The sequence below is a fragment of the Schistocerca gregaria genome, unplaced genomic scaffold (genome assembly GCF_023897955.1).
Source record: "Schistocerca gregaria isolate iqSchGreg1 unplaced genomic scaffold, iqSchGreg1.2 ptg000462l, whole genome shotgun sequence".
Taxonomy (NCBI): Eukaryota; Metazoa; Arthropoda; class Insecta; order Orthoptera; family Acrididae; genus Schistocerca; species Schistocerca gregaria.
Genome location: NW_026061880.1, coordinates 133,669 through 145,742, shown reverse-complemented (window position 1 = coordinate 145,742; position 12,074 = coordinate 133,669). Strand labels below are relative to the sequence as shown.

General features: G+C 52.4%; 9 non-coding genes across 9 annotated transcripts; all 9 read left to right on the top strand.

Moving 5' to 3' along the window:
• The first annotated feature begins 602 nt into the window (after positions 1–602).
• On the top strand, positions 603–721 carry LOC126313135 (5S ribosomal RNA). The gene has a single exon (XR_007555015.1). It is a non-coding gene; the product is annotated as a 5S ribosomal RNA (ribosomal RNA).
• Positions 722–1,992: 1,271 nt separating this feature from the next.
• LOC126313081 (5S ribosomal RNA) lies at positions 1,993–2,111 on the top strand. Its single transcript, XR_007554966.1, has one exon. It is a non-coding gene; the product is annotated as a 5S ribosomal RNA (ribosomal RNA).
• Positions 2,112–3,381: 1,270 nt separating this feature from the next.
• LOC126313080 (5S ribosomal RNA) lies at positions 3,382–3,500 on the top strand. The gene has a single exon (XR_007554965.1). It is a non-coding gene; the product is annotated as a 5S ribosomal RNA (ribosomal RNA).
• A 1,270-nt stretch (positions 3,501–4,770) lies between these two features.
• Positions 4,771–4,889, top strand: LOC126313078 (5S ribosomal RNA). The gene has a single exon (XR_007554963.1). It is a non-coding gene; the product is annotated as a 5S ribosomal RNA (ribosomal RNA).
• A 1,270-nt stretch (positions 4,890–6,159) lies between these two features.
• LOC126313077 (5S ribosomal RNA) lies at positions 6,160–6,278 on the top strand. The gene has a single exon (XR_007554962.1). It is a non-coding gene; the product is annotated as a 5S ribosomal RNA (ribosomal RNA).
• A 1,270-nt stretch (positions 6,279–7,548) lies between these two features.
• Positions 7,549–7,667, top strand: LOC126313076 (5S ribosomal RNA). The gene has a single exon (XR_007554961.1). It is a non-coding gene; the product is annotated as a 5S ribosomal RNA (ribosomal RNA).
• Positions 7,668–8,937: 1,270 nt separating this feature from the next.
• Positions 8,938–9,056, top strand: LOC126313075 (5S ribosomal RNA). The gene has a single exon (XR_007554960.1). It is a non-coding gene; the product is annotated as a 5S ribosomal RNA (ribosomal RNA).
• A 1,270-nt stretch (positions 9,057–10,326) lies between these two features.
• Positions 10,327–10,445, top strand: LOC126313073 (5S ribosomal RNA). The gene has a single exon (XR_007554959.1). It is a non-coding gene; the product is annotated as a 5S ribosomal RNA (ribosomal RNA).
• A 1,270-nt stretch (positions 10,446–11,715) lies between these two features.
• Positions 11,716–11,834, top strand: LOC126313072 (5S ribosomal RNA). Its single transcript, XR_007554958.1, has one exon. It is a non-coding gene; the product is annotated as a 5S ribosomal RNA (ribosomal RNA).
• Positions 11,835–12,074: the final 240 nt, after the last annotated feature.

Sequence of the window (12,074 nt, the reverse complement as noted above, 5' to 3'; positions counted from 1 at the left end):
AACAGCCTGTGTCTTGTGTGCATGTTTTCGCACCTTTCCACGGCACGGCGCAGCACAGAGCTGCTCTGGTAGCTCCGAACGGCCGCACACGGCGCCTCGGACACGCCGGTTCGGCCCGCGCCCATCTCGCAGATGATTCTCGTGCTTGTGCTGTCATACGGACCGCGACCCGAGCGGCAGCGAGCGGCAGTCGAGCAAAGTCGGGACAAGTCGGGACGGAAGGGGACAGCCGAGAATGCACCGTGCGAATTACGCAAATATCTGGAAGCGCGACGCGTGTCAGGCAGGTAAGAACGCTTCCCTCGGTCCAGCACGACACTGCCACACCCCGCGCAGTCCCCAAGCCGCCCGGCCGCGCGCAAGCCCTGCGCCGGATAACGATAACAAGGTGCGTCTCCCGCGAGTGTCGGAGGCCGCACGAACCAAACGAATGACAGGCGGTGCAACGAGCAGCTGTGTTGTGCGTCCGACCCACGTGGCGGCGCGTCGCCTTCGAGGTGGAAGGACGTGCTTTGCGTCAAATGTGCCACCGAAAACAGCGATTGCGTGTGTTAGGAGGAGAGGCGAAGCCTTCTTCTGCCGTGCAGCTACAGTATAAGGACGCCAACGGCCATACCATGTTGAATACACCGGTTCTCGTCCGATCACCGAAGTTAAGCAACATCGGGCCCGGTTAGTACTTGGATGAGTGACCGCCTGGGAACACCGGGTGCTGTTGGCTCCCTCTCTCTTTTTAGATTGTACGTCACTACACCTGCCAGCCCTCTTTTCATACAAACTCTCAGGTGCGACAAAGATGCTTCCACAAGCATTTTAAACTACTGTATTAAACGTAAGATGCGAAATTACAGTAATGAACTCAGTTTGAACAAGAAAGCGCGGAGGAAGAGTGCTAGGAAGTCGTTGAAAATAACGAAACACTGCGAATCGACAGATGTGCTCTTGAAATGCGTCAGAGCCTACTGTTTTGTAGGAGCGCTAAATTCCAAAAACTAACTACATTAAAAAAAAACCTGTTCCTGTCCGACCACCGAAGATAAGCAACAACGTTAGTATTCGGATCGGCGACCGCCTGGGAACTCTGGCTGTCTTCATTTCTTGCTTTCTTGTCGCTACCCCTGCCAGCCCTTTTTTCATGCTACCTTTCTCATGTGACAAAGATGCTTCCATACTGATTTTAAACTATCGTAAGATACGATATTAAGGAACTCAGTTTGAAAAGAGTGCGCCAAGGAAGACTTCCAAAGAGTCTCTGGAAATAACAAAACAGTATGAAGTGACAGAAATGTTGTGAAAAACGTCAGGGCATATTGTTTTGTAGCAGTGCACAAAGGCAAATTTGTAAACAAAAATTTACCTTTCGTCGCTACAAGAGAGGGATACTTTGTCCAACAGCCTGTGTCTTGTGTGCATGTTTTCGCACCTTTCCACGGCACGGCGCAGCACAGAGCTGCTCTGGTAGCTCCGAACGGCCGCACACGGCGCCTCGGACACGCCGGTTCGGCCCGCGCCCATCTCGCAGATGATTCTCGTGCTTGTGTTGTCATACGGACCGCGACCCGAGCGGCAGCGAGCGGCAGTCGAGCAAAGTCGGGACAAGTCGGGACGGAAGGGGACAGCCGAGAATGCACCGTGCGAATTACGCAAATATCTGGAAGCGCGACGCGTGTCAGGCAGGTAAGAACGCTTCCCTCGGTCCAGCACGACACTGCCACACCCCGCGCAGTCCCCAAGCCGCCCGGCCGCGCGCAAGCCCTGCGCCGGATAACGATAACAAGGTGCGTCTCCCGCGAGTGTCGGAGGCCGCACGAACCAAACGAATGACAGGCGGTGCAACGAGCAGCTGTGTTGTGCGTCCGACCCACGTGGCGGCGCGTCGCCTTCGAGGTGGAAGGACGTGCTTTGCGTCAAATGTGCCACCGAAAACAGCGATTGCGTGTGTTAGGAGGAGAGGCGAAGCCTTCTTCTGCCGTGCAGCTACAGTATAAGGACGCCAACGGCCATACCATGTTGAATACACCGGTTCTCGTCCGATCACCGAAGTTAAGCAACATCGGGCCCGGTTAGTACTTGGATGGGTGACCGCCTGGGAACACCGGGTGCTGTTGGCTCCCTCTCTCTTTTTAGATTGTACGTCACTACACCTGCCAGCCCTCTTTTCATACAAACTCTCAGGTGCGACAAAGATGCTTCCACAAGCATTTTAAACTACTGTATTAAACGTAAGATGCGAAATTACAGTAATGAACTCAGTTTGAACAAGAAAGCGCGGAGGAAGAGTGCTAGGAAGTCGTTGAAAATAACGAAACACTGCGAATCGACAGATGTGCTCTTGAAATGCGTCAGAGCCTACTGTTTTGTAGGAGCGCTAAATTCCAAAAACTAACTACATTAAAAAAAACCTGTTCCTGTCCGACCACCGAAGATAAGCAACAACGTTAGTATTCGGATCGGCGACCGCCTGGGAACTCTGGCTGTCTTCATTTCTTGCTTTCTTGTCGCTACCCCTGCCAGCCCTTTTTTCATGCTACCTTTCTCATGTGACAAAGATGCTTCCATACTGATTTTAAACTATCGTAAGATACGATATTAAGGAACTCAGTTTGAAAAGAGTGCGCCAAGGAAGACTTCCAAAGAGTCTCTGGAAATAACAAAACAGTATGAAGTGACAGAAATGTTGTGAAAAACGTCAGGGCATATTGTTTTGTAGCAGTGCACAAAGGCAAATTTGTAAACAAAAATTTACCTTTCGTCGCTACAAGAGAGGGATACTTTGTCCAACAGCCTGTGTCTTGTGTGCATGTTTTCGCACCTTTCCACGGCACGGCGCAGCACAGAGCTGCTCTGGTAGCTCCGAACGGCCGCACACGGCGCCTCGGACACGCCGGTTCGGCCCGCGCCCATCTCGCAGATGATTCTCGTGCTTGTGCTGTCATACGGACCGCGACCCGAGCGGCAGCGAGCGGCAGTCGAGCAAAGTCGGGACAAGTCGGGACGGAAGGGGACAGCCGAGAATGCACCGTGCGAATTACGCAAATATCTGGAAGCGCGACGCGTGTCAGGCAGGTAAGAACGCTTCCCTCGGTCCAGCACGACACTGCCACACCCCGCGCAGTCCCCAAGCCGCCCGGCCGCGCGCAAGCCCTGCGCCGGATAACGATAACAAGGTGCGTCTCCCGCGAGTGTCGGAGGCCGCACGAACCAAACGAATGACAGGCGGTGCAACGAGCAGCTGTGTTGTGCGTCCGACCCACGTGGCGGCGCGTCGCCTTCGAGGTGGAAGGACGTGCTTTGCGTCAAATGTGCCACCGAAAACAGCGATTGCGTGTGTTAGGAGGAGAGGCGAAGCCTTCTTCTGCCGTGCAGCTACAGTATAAGGACGCCAACGGCCATACCATGTTGAATACACCGGTTCTCGTCCGATCACCGAAGTTAAGCAACATCGGGCCCGGTTAGTACTTGGATGGGTGACCGCCTGGGAACACCGGGTGCTGTTGGCTCCCTCTCTCTTTTTAGATTGTACGTCACTACACCTGCCAGCCCTCTTTTCATACAAACTCTCAGGTGCGACAAAGATGCTTCCACAAGCATTTTAAACTACTGTATTAAACGTAAGATGCGAAATTACAGTAATGAACTCAGTTTGAACAAGAAAGCGCGGAGGAAGAGTGCTAGGAAGTCGTTGAAAATAACGAAACACTGCGAATCGACAGATGTGCTCTTGAAATGCGTCAGAGCCTACTGTTTTGTAGGAGCGCTAAATTCCAAAAACTAACTACATTAAAAAAAACCTGTTCCTGTCCGACCACCGAAGATAAGCAACAACGTTAGTATTCGGATCGGCGACCGCCTGGGAACTCTGGCTGTCTTCATTTCTTGCTTTCTTGTCGCTACCCCTGCCAGCCCTTTTTTCATGCTACCTTTCTCATGTGACAAAGATGCTTCCATACTGATTTTAAACTATCGTAAGATACGATATTAAGGAACTCAGTTTGAAAAGAGTGCGCCAAGGAAGACTTCCAAAGAGTCTCTGGAAATAACAAAACAGTATGAAGTGACAGAAATGTTGTGAAAAACGTCAGGGCATATTGTTTTGTAGCAGTGCACAAAGGCAAATTTGTAAACAAAAATTTACCTTTCGTCGCTACAAGAGAGGGATACTTTGTCCAACAGCCTGTGTCTTGTGTGCATGTTTTCGCACCTTTCCACGGCACGGCGCAGCACAGAGCTGCTCTGGTAGCTCCGAACGGCCGCACACGGCGCCTCGGACACGCCGGTTCGGCCCGCGCCCATCTCGCAGATGATTCTCGTGCTTGTGCTGTCATACGGACCGCGACCCGAGCGGCAGCGAGCGGCAGTCGAGCAAAGTCGGGACAAGTCGGGACGGAAGGGGACAGCCGAGAATGCACCGTGCGAATTACGCAAATATCTGGAAGCGCGACGCGTGTCAGGCAGGTAAGAACGCTTCCCTCGGTCCAGCACGACACTGCCACACCCCGCGCAGTCCCCAAGCCGCCCGGCCGCGCGCAAGCCCTGCGCCGGATAACGATAACAAGGTGCGTCTCCCGCGAGTGTCGGAGGCCGCACGAACCAAACGAATGACAGGCGGTGCAACGAGCAGCTGTGTTGTGCGTCCGACCCACGTGGCGGCGCGTCGCCTTCGAGGTGGAAGGACGTGCTTTGCGTCAAATGTGCCACCGAAAACAGCGATTGCGTGTGTTAGGAGGAGAGGCGAAGCCTTCTTCTGCCGTGCAGCTACAGTATAAGGACGCCAACGGCCATACCATGTTGAATACACCGGTTCTCGTCCGATCACCGAAGTTAAGCAACATCGGGCCCGGTTAGTACTTGGATGGGTGACCGCCTGGGAACACCGGGTGCTGTTGGCTCCCTCTCTCTTTTTAGATTGTACGTCACTACACCTGCCAGCCCTCTTTTCATACAAACTCTCAGGTGCGACAAAGATGCTTCCACAAGCATTTTAAACTACTGTATTAAACGTAAGATGCGAAATTACAGTAATGAACTCAGTTTGAACAAGAAAGCGCGGAGGAAGAGTGCTAGGAAGTCGTTGAAAATAACGAAACACTGCGAATCGACAGATGTGCTCTTGAAATGCGTCAGAGCCTACTGTTTTGTAGGAGCGCTAAATTCCAAAAACTAACTACATTAAAAAAAACCTGTTCCTGTCCGACCACCGAAGATAAGCAACAACGTTAGTATTCGGATCGGCGACCGCCTGGGAACTCTGGCTGTCTTCATTTCTTGCTTTCTTGTCGCTACCCCTGCCAGCCCTTTTTTCATGCTACCTTTCTCATGTGACAAAGATGCTTCCATACTGATTTTAAACTATCGTAAGATACGATATTAAGGAACTCAGTTTGAAAAGAGTGCGCCAAGGAAGACTTCCAAAGAGTCTCTGGAAATAACAAAACAGTATGAAGTGACAGAAATGTTGTGAAAAACGTCAGGGCATATTGTTTTGTAGCAGTGCACAAAGGCAAATTTGTAAACAAAAATTTACCTTTCGTCGCTACAAGAGAGGGATACTTTGTCCAACAGCCTGTGTCTTGTGTGCATGTTTTCGCACCTTTCCACGGCACGGCGCAGCACAGAGCTGCTCTGGTAGCTCCGAACGGCCGCACACGGCGCCTCGGACACGCCGGTTCGGCCCGCGCCCATCTCGCAGATGATTCTCGTGCTTGTGCTGTCATACGGACCGCGACCCGAGCGGCAGCGAGCGGCAGTCGAGCAAAGTCGGGACAAGTCGGGACGGAAGGGGACAGCCGAGAATGCACCGTGCGAATTACGCAAATATCTGGAAGCGCGACGCGTGTCAGGCAGGTAAGAACGCTTCCCTCGGTCCAGCACGACACTGCCACACCCCGCGCAGTCCCCAAGCCGCCCGGCCGCGCGCAAGCCCTGCGCCGGATAACGATAACAAGGTGCGTCTCCCGCGAGTGTCGGAGGCCGCACGAACCAAACGAATGACAGGCGGTGCAACGAGCAGCTGTGTTGTGCGTCCGACCCACGTGGCGGCGCGTCGCCTTCGAGGTGGAAGGACGTGCTTTGCGTCAAATGTGCCACCGAAAACAGCGATTGCGTGTGTTAGGAGGAGAGGCGAAGCCTTCTTCTGCCGTGCAGCTACAGTATAAGGACGCCAACGGCCATACCATGTTGAATACACCGGTTCTCGTCCGATCACCGAAGTTAAGCAACATCGGGCCCGGTTAGTACTTGGATGGGTGACCGCCTGGGAACACCGGGTGCTGTTGGCTCCCTCTCTCTTTTTAGATTGTACGTCACTACACCTGCCAGCCCTCTTTTCATACAAACTCTCAGGTGCGACAAAGATGCTTCCACAAGCATTTTAAACTACTGTATTAAACGTAAGATGCGAAATTACAGTAATGAACTCAGTTTGAACAAGAAAGCGCGGAGGAAGAGTGCTAGGAAGTCGTTGAAAATAACGAAACACTGCGAATCGACAGATGTGCTCTTGAAATGCGTCAGAGCCTACTGTTTTGTAGGAGCGCTAAATTCCAAAAACTAACTACATTAAAAAAAACCTGTTCCTGTCCGACCACCGAAGATAAGCAACAACGTTAGTATTCGGATCGGCGACCGCCTGGGAACTCTGGCTGTCTTCATTTCTTGCTTTCTTGTCGCTACCCCTGCCAGCCCTTTTTTCATGCTACCTTTCTCATGTGACAAAGATGCTTCCATACTGATTTTAAACTATCGTAAGATACGATATTAAGGAACTCAGTTTGAAAAGAGTGCGCCAAGGAAGACTTCCAAAGAGTCTCTGGAAATAACAAAACAGTATGAAGTGACAGAAATGTTGTGAAAAACGTCAGGGCATATTGTTTTGTAGCAGTGCACAAAGGCAAATTTGTAAACAAAAATTTACCTTTCGTCGCTACAAGAGAGGGATACTTTGTCCAACAGCCTGTGTCTTGTGTGCATGTTTTCGCACCTTTCCACGGCACGGCGCAGCACAGAGCTGCTCTGGTAGCTCCGAACGGCCGCACACGGCGCCTCGGACACGCCGGTTCGGCCCGCGCCCATCTCGCAGATGATTCTCGTGCTTGTGCTGTCATACGGACCGCGACCCGAGCGGCAGCGAGCGGCAGTCGAGCAAAGTCGGGACAAGTCGGGACGGAAGGGGACAGCCGAGAATGCACCGTGCGAATTACGCAAATATCTGGAAGCGCGACGCGTGTCAGGCAGGTAAGAACGCTTCCCTCGGTCCAGCACGACACTGCCACACCCCGCGCAGTCCCCAAGCCGCCCGGCCGCGCGCAAGCCCTGCGCCGGATAACGATAACAAGGTGCGTCTCCCGCGAGTGTCGGAGGCCGCACGAACCAAACGAATGACAGGCGGTGCAACGAGCAGCTGTGTTGTGCGTCCGACCCACGTGGCGGCGCGTCGCCTTCGAGGTGGAAGGACGTGCTTTGCGTCAAATGTGCCACCGAAAACAGCGATTGCGTGTGTTAGGAGGAGAGGCGAAGCCTTCTTCTGCCGTGCAGCTACAGTATAAGGACGCCAACGGCCATACCATGTTGAATACACCGGTTCTCGTCCGATCACCGAAGTTAAGCAACATCGGGCCCGGTTAGTACTTGGATGGGTGACCGCCTGGGAACACCGGGTGCTGTTGGCTCCCTCTCTCTTTTTAGATTGTACGTCACTACACCTGCCAGCCCTCTTTTCATACAAACTCTCAGGTGCGACAAAGATGCTTCCACAAGCATTTTAAACTACTGTATTAAACGTAAGATGCGAAATTACAGTAATGAACTCAGTTTGAACAAGAAAGCGCGGAGGAAGAGTGCTAGGAAGTCGTTGAAAATAACGAAACACTGCGAATCGACAGATGTGCTCTTGAAATGCGTCAGAGCCTACTGTTTTGTAGGAGCGCTAAATTCCAAAAACTAACTACATTAAAAAAAACCTGTTCCTGTCCGACCACCGAAGATAAGCAACAACGTTAGTATTCGGATCGGCGACCGCCTGGGAACTCTGGCTGTCTTCATTTCTTGCTTTCTTGTCGCTACCCCTGCCAGCCCTTTTTTCATGCTACCTTTCTCATGTGACAAAGATGCTTCCATACTGATTTTAAACTATCGTAAGATACGATATTAAGGAACTCAGTTTGAAAAGAGTGCGCCAAGGAAGACTTCCAAAGAGTCTCTGGAAATAACAAAACAGTATGAAGTGACAGAAATGTTGTGAAAAACGTCAGGGCATATTGTTTTGTAGCAGTGCACAAAGGCAAATTTGTAAACAAAAATTTACCTTTCGTCGCTACAAGAGAGGGATACTTTGTCCAACAGCCTGTGTCTTGTGTGCATGTTTTCGCACCTTTCCACGGCACGGCGCAGCACAGAGCTGCTCTGGTAGCTCCGAACGGCCGCACACGGCGCCTCGGACACGCCGGTTCGGCCCGCGCCCATCTCGCAGATGATTCTCGTGCTTGTGCTGTCATACGGACCGCGACCCGAGCGGCAGCGAGCGGCAGTCGAGCAAAGTCGGGACAAGTCGGGACGGAAGGGGACAGCCGAGAATGCACCGTGCGAATTACGCAAATATCTGGAAGCGCGACGCGTGTCAGGCAGGTAAGAACGCTTCCCTCGGTCCAGCACGACACTGCCACACCCCGCGCAGTCCCCAAGCCGCCCGGCCGCGCGCAAGCCCTGCGCCGGATAACGATAACAAGGTGCGTCTCCCGCGAGTGTCGGAGGCCGCACGAACCAAACGAATGACAGGCGGTGCAACGAGCAGCTGTGTTGTGCGTCCGACCCACGTGGCGGCGCGTCGCCTTCGAGGTGGAAGGACGTGCTTTGCGTCAAATGTGCCACCGAAAACAGCGATTGCGTGTGTTAGGAGGAGAGGCGAAGCCTTCTTCTGCCGTGCAGCTACAGTATAAGGACGCCAACGGCCATACCATGTTGAATACACCGGTTCTCGTCCGATCACCGAAGTTAAGCAACATCGGGCCCGGTTAGTACTTGGATGGGTGACCGCCTGGGAACACCGGGTGCTGTTGGCTCCCTCTCTCTTTTTAGATTGTACGTCACTACACCTGCCAGCCCTCTTTTCATACAAACTCTCAGGTGCGACAAAGATGCTTCCACAAGCATTTTAAACTACTGTATTAAACGTAAGATGCGAAATTACAGTAATGAACTCAGTTTGAACAAGAAAGCGCGGAGGAAGAGTGCTAGGAAGTCGTTGAAAATAACGAAACACTGCGAATCGACAGATGTGCTCTTGAAATGCGTCAGAGCCTACTGTTTTGTAGGAGCGCTAAATTCCAAAAACTAACTACATTAAAAAAAACCTGTTCCTGTCCGACCACCGAAGATAAGCAACAACGTTAGTATTCGGATCGGCGACCGCCTGGGAACTCTGGCTGTCTTCATTTCTTGCTTTCTTGTCGCTACCCCTGCCAGCCCTTTTTTCATGCTACCTTTCTCATGTGACAAAGATGCTTCCATACTGATTTTAAACTATCGTAAGATACGATATTAAGGAACTCAGTTTGAAAAGAGTGCGCCAAGGAAGACTTCCAAAGAGTCTCTGGAAATAACAAAACAGTATGAAGTGACAGAAATGTTGTGAAAAACGTCAGGGCATATTGTTTTGTAGCAGTGCACAAAGGCAAATTTGTAAACAAAAATTTACCTTTCGTCGCTACAAGAGAGGGATACTTTGTCCAACAGCCTGTGTCTTGTGTGCATGTTTTCGCACCTTTCCACGGCACGGCGCAGCACAGAGCTGCTCTGGTAGCTCCGAACGGCCGCACACGGCGCCTCGGACACGCCGGTTCGGCCCGCGCCCATCTCGCAGATGATTCTCGTGCTTGTGCTGTCATACGGACCGCGACCCGAGCGGCAGCGAGCGGCAGTCGAGCAAAGTCGGGACAAGTCGGGACGGAAGGGGACAGCCGAGAATGCACCGTGCGAATTACGCAAATATCTGGAAGCGCGACGCGTGTCAGGCAGGTAAGAACGCTTCCCTCGGTCCAGCACGACACTGCCACACCCCGCGCAGTCCCCAAGCCGCCCGGCCGCGCGCAAGCCCTGCGCCGGATAACGATAACAAGGTGCGTCTCCCGCGAGTGTCGGAGGCCGCACGAACCAAACGAATGACAGGCGGTGCAACGAGCAGCTGTGTTGTGCGTCCGACCCACGTGGCGGCGCGTCGCCTTCGAGGTGGAAGGACGTGCTTTGCGTCAAATGTGCCACCGAAAACAGCGATTGCGTGTGTTAGGAGGAGAGGCGAAGCCTTCTTCTGCCGTGCAGCTACAGTATAAGGACGCCAACGGCCATACCATGTTGAATACACCGGTTCTCGTCCGATCACCGAAGTTAAGCAACATCGGGCCCGGTTAGTACTTGGATGGGTGACCGCCTGGGAACACCGGGTGCTGTTGGCTCCCTCTCTCTTTTTAGATTGTACGTCACTACACCTGCCAGCCCTCTTTTCATACAAACTCTCAGGTGCGACAAAGATGCTTCCACAAGCATTTTAAACTACTGTATTAAACGTAAGATGCGAAATTACAGTAATGAACTCAGTTTGAACAAGAAAGCGCGGAGGAAGAGTGCTAGGAAGTCGTTGAAAATAACGAAACACTGCGAATCGACAGATGTGCTCTTGAAATGCGTCAGAGCCTACTGTTTTGTAGTAGCGCTAAATTCCAAAAACTAACTACATTAAAAAAAACCTGTTCCTGTCCGACCACCGAAGATAAGCAACAACGTTAGTATTCGGATCGGCGACCGCCTGGGAACTCTGGCTGTCTTCATTTCTTGCTTTCTTGTCGCTACCCCTGCCAGCCCTTTTTTCATGCTACCTTTCTCATGTGACAAAGATGCTTCCATACTGATTTTAAACTATCGTAAGATACGATATTAAGGAACTCAGTTTGAAAAGAGTGCGCCAAGGAAGACTTCCAAAGAGTCTCTGGAAATAACAAAACAGTATGAAGTGACAGAAATGTTGTGAAAAACGTCAGGGCATATTGTTTTGTAGCAGTGCACAAAGGCAAATTTGTAAACAAAAATTTACCTTTCGTCGCTACAAGAGAGGGATACTTTGTCCAACAGCCTGTGTCTTGTGTGCATGTTTTCGCACCTTTCCACGGCACGGCGCAGCACAGAGCTGCTCTGGTAGCTCCGAACGGCCGCACACGGCGCCTCGGACACGCCGGTTCGGCCCGCGCCCATCTCGCAGATGATTCTCGTGCTTGTGCTGTCATACGGACCGCGACCCGAGCGGCAGCGAGCGGCAGTCGAGCAAAGTCGGGACAAGTCGGGACGGAAGGGGACAGCCGAGAATGCACCGTGCGAATTACGCAAATATCTGGAAGCGCGACGCGTGTCAGGCAGGTAAGAACGCTTCCCTCGGTCCAGCACGACACTGCCACACCCCGCGCAGTCCCCAAGCCGCCCGGCCGCGCGCAAGCCCTGCGCCGGATAACGATAACAAGGTGCGTCTCCCGCGAGTGTCGGAGGCCGCACGAACCAAACGAATGACAGGCGGTGCAACGAGCAGCTGTGTTGTGCGTCCGACCCACGTGGCGGCGCGTCGCCTTCGAGGTGGAAGGACGTGCTTTGCGTCAAATGTGCCACCGAAAACAGCGATTGCGTGTGTTAGGAGGAGAGGCGAAGCCTTCTTCTGCCGTGCAGCTACAGTATAAGGACGCCAACGGCCATACCATGTTGAATACACCGGTTCTCGTCCGATCACCGAAGTTAAGCAACATCGGGCCCGGTTAGTACTTGGATGGGTGACCGCCTGGGAACACCGGGTGCTGTTGGCTCCCTCTCTCTTTTTAGATTGTACGTCACTACACCTGCCAGCCCTCTTTTCATACAAACTCTCAGGTGCGACAAAGATGCTTCCACAAGCATTTTAAACTACTGTATTAAACGTAAGATGCGAAATTACAGTAATGAACTCAGTTTGAACAAGAAAGCGCGGAGGAAGAGTGCTAGGAAGTCGTTGAAAATAACGAAACACTGCGAATCGACAGATGTGCTCTTGAAATGCGTCAGAGCCT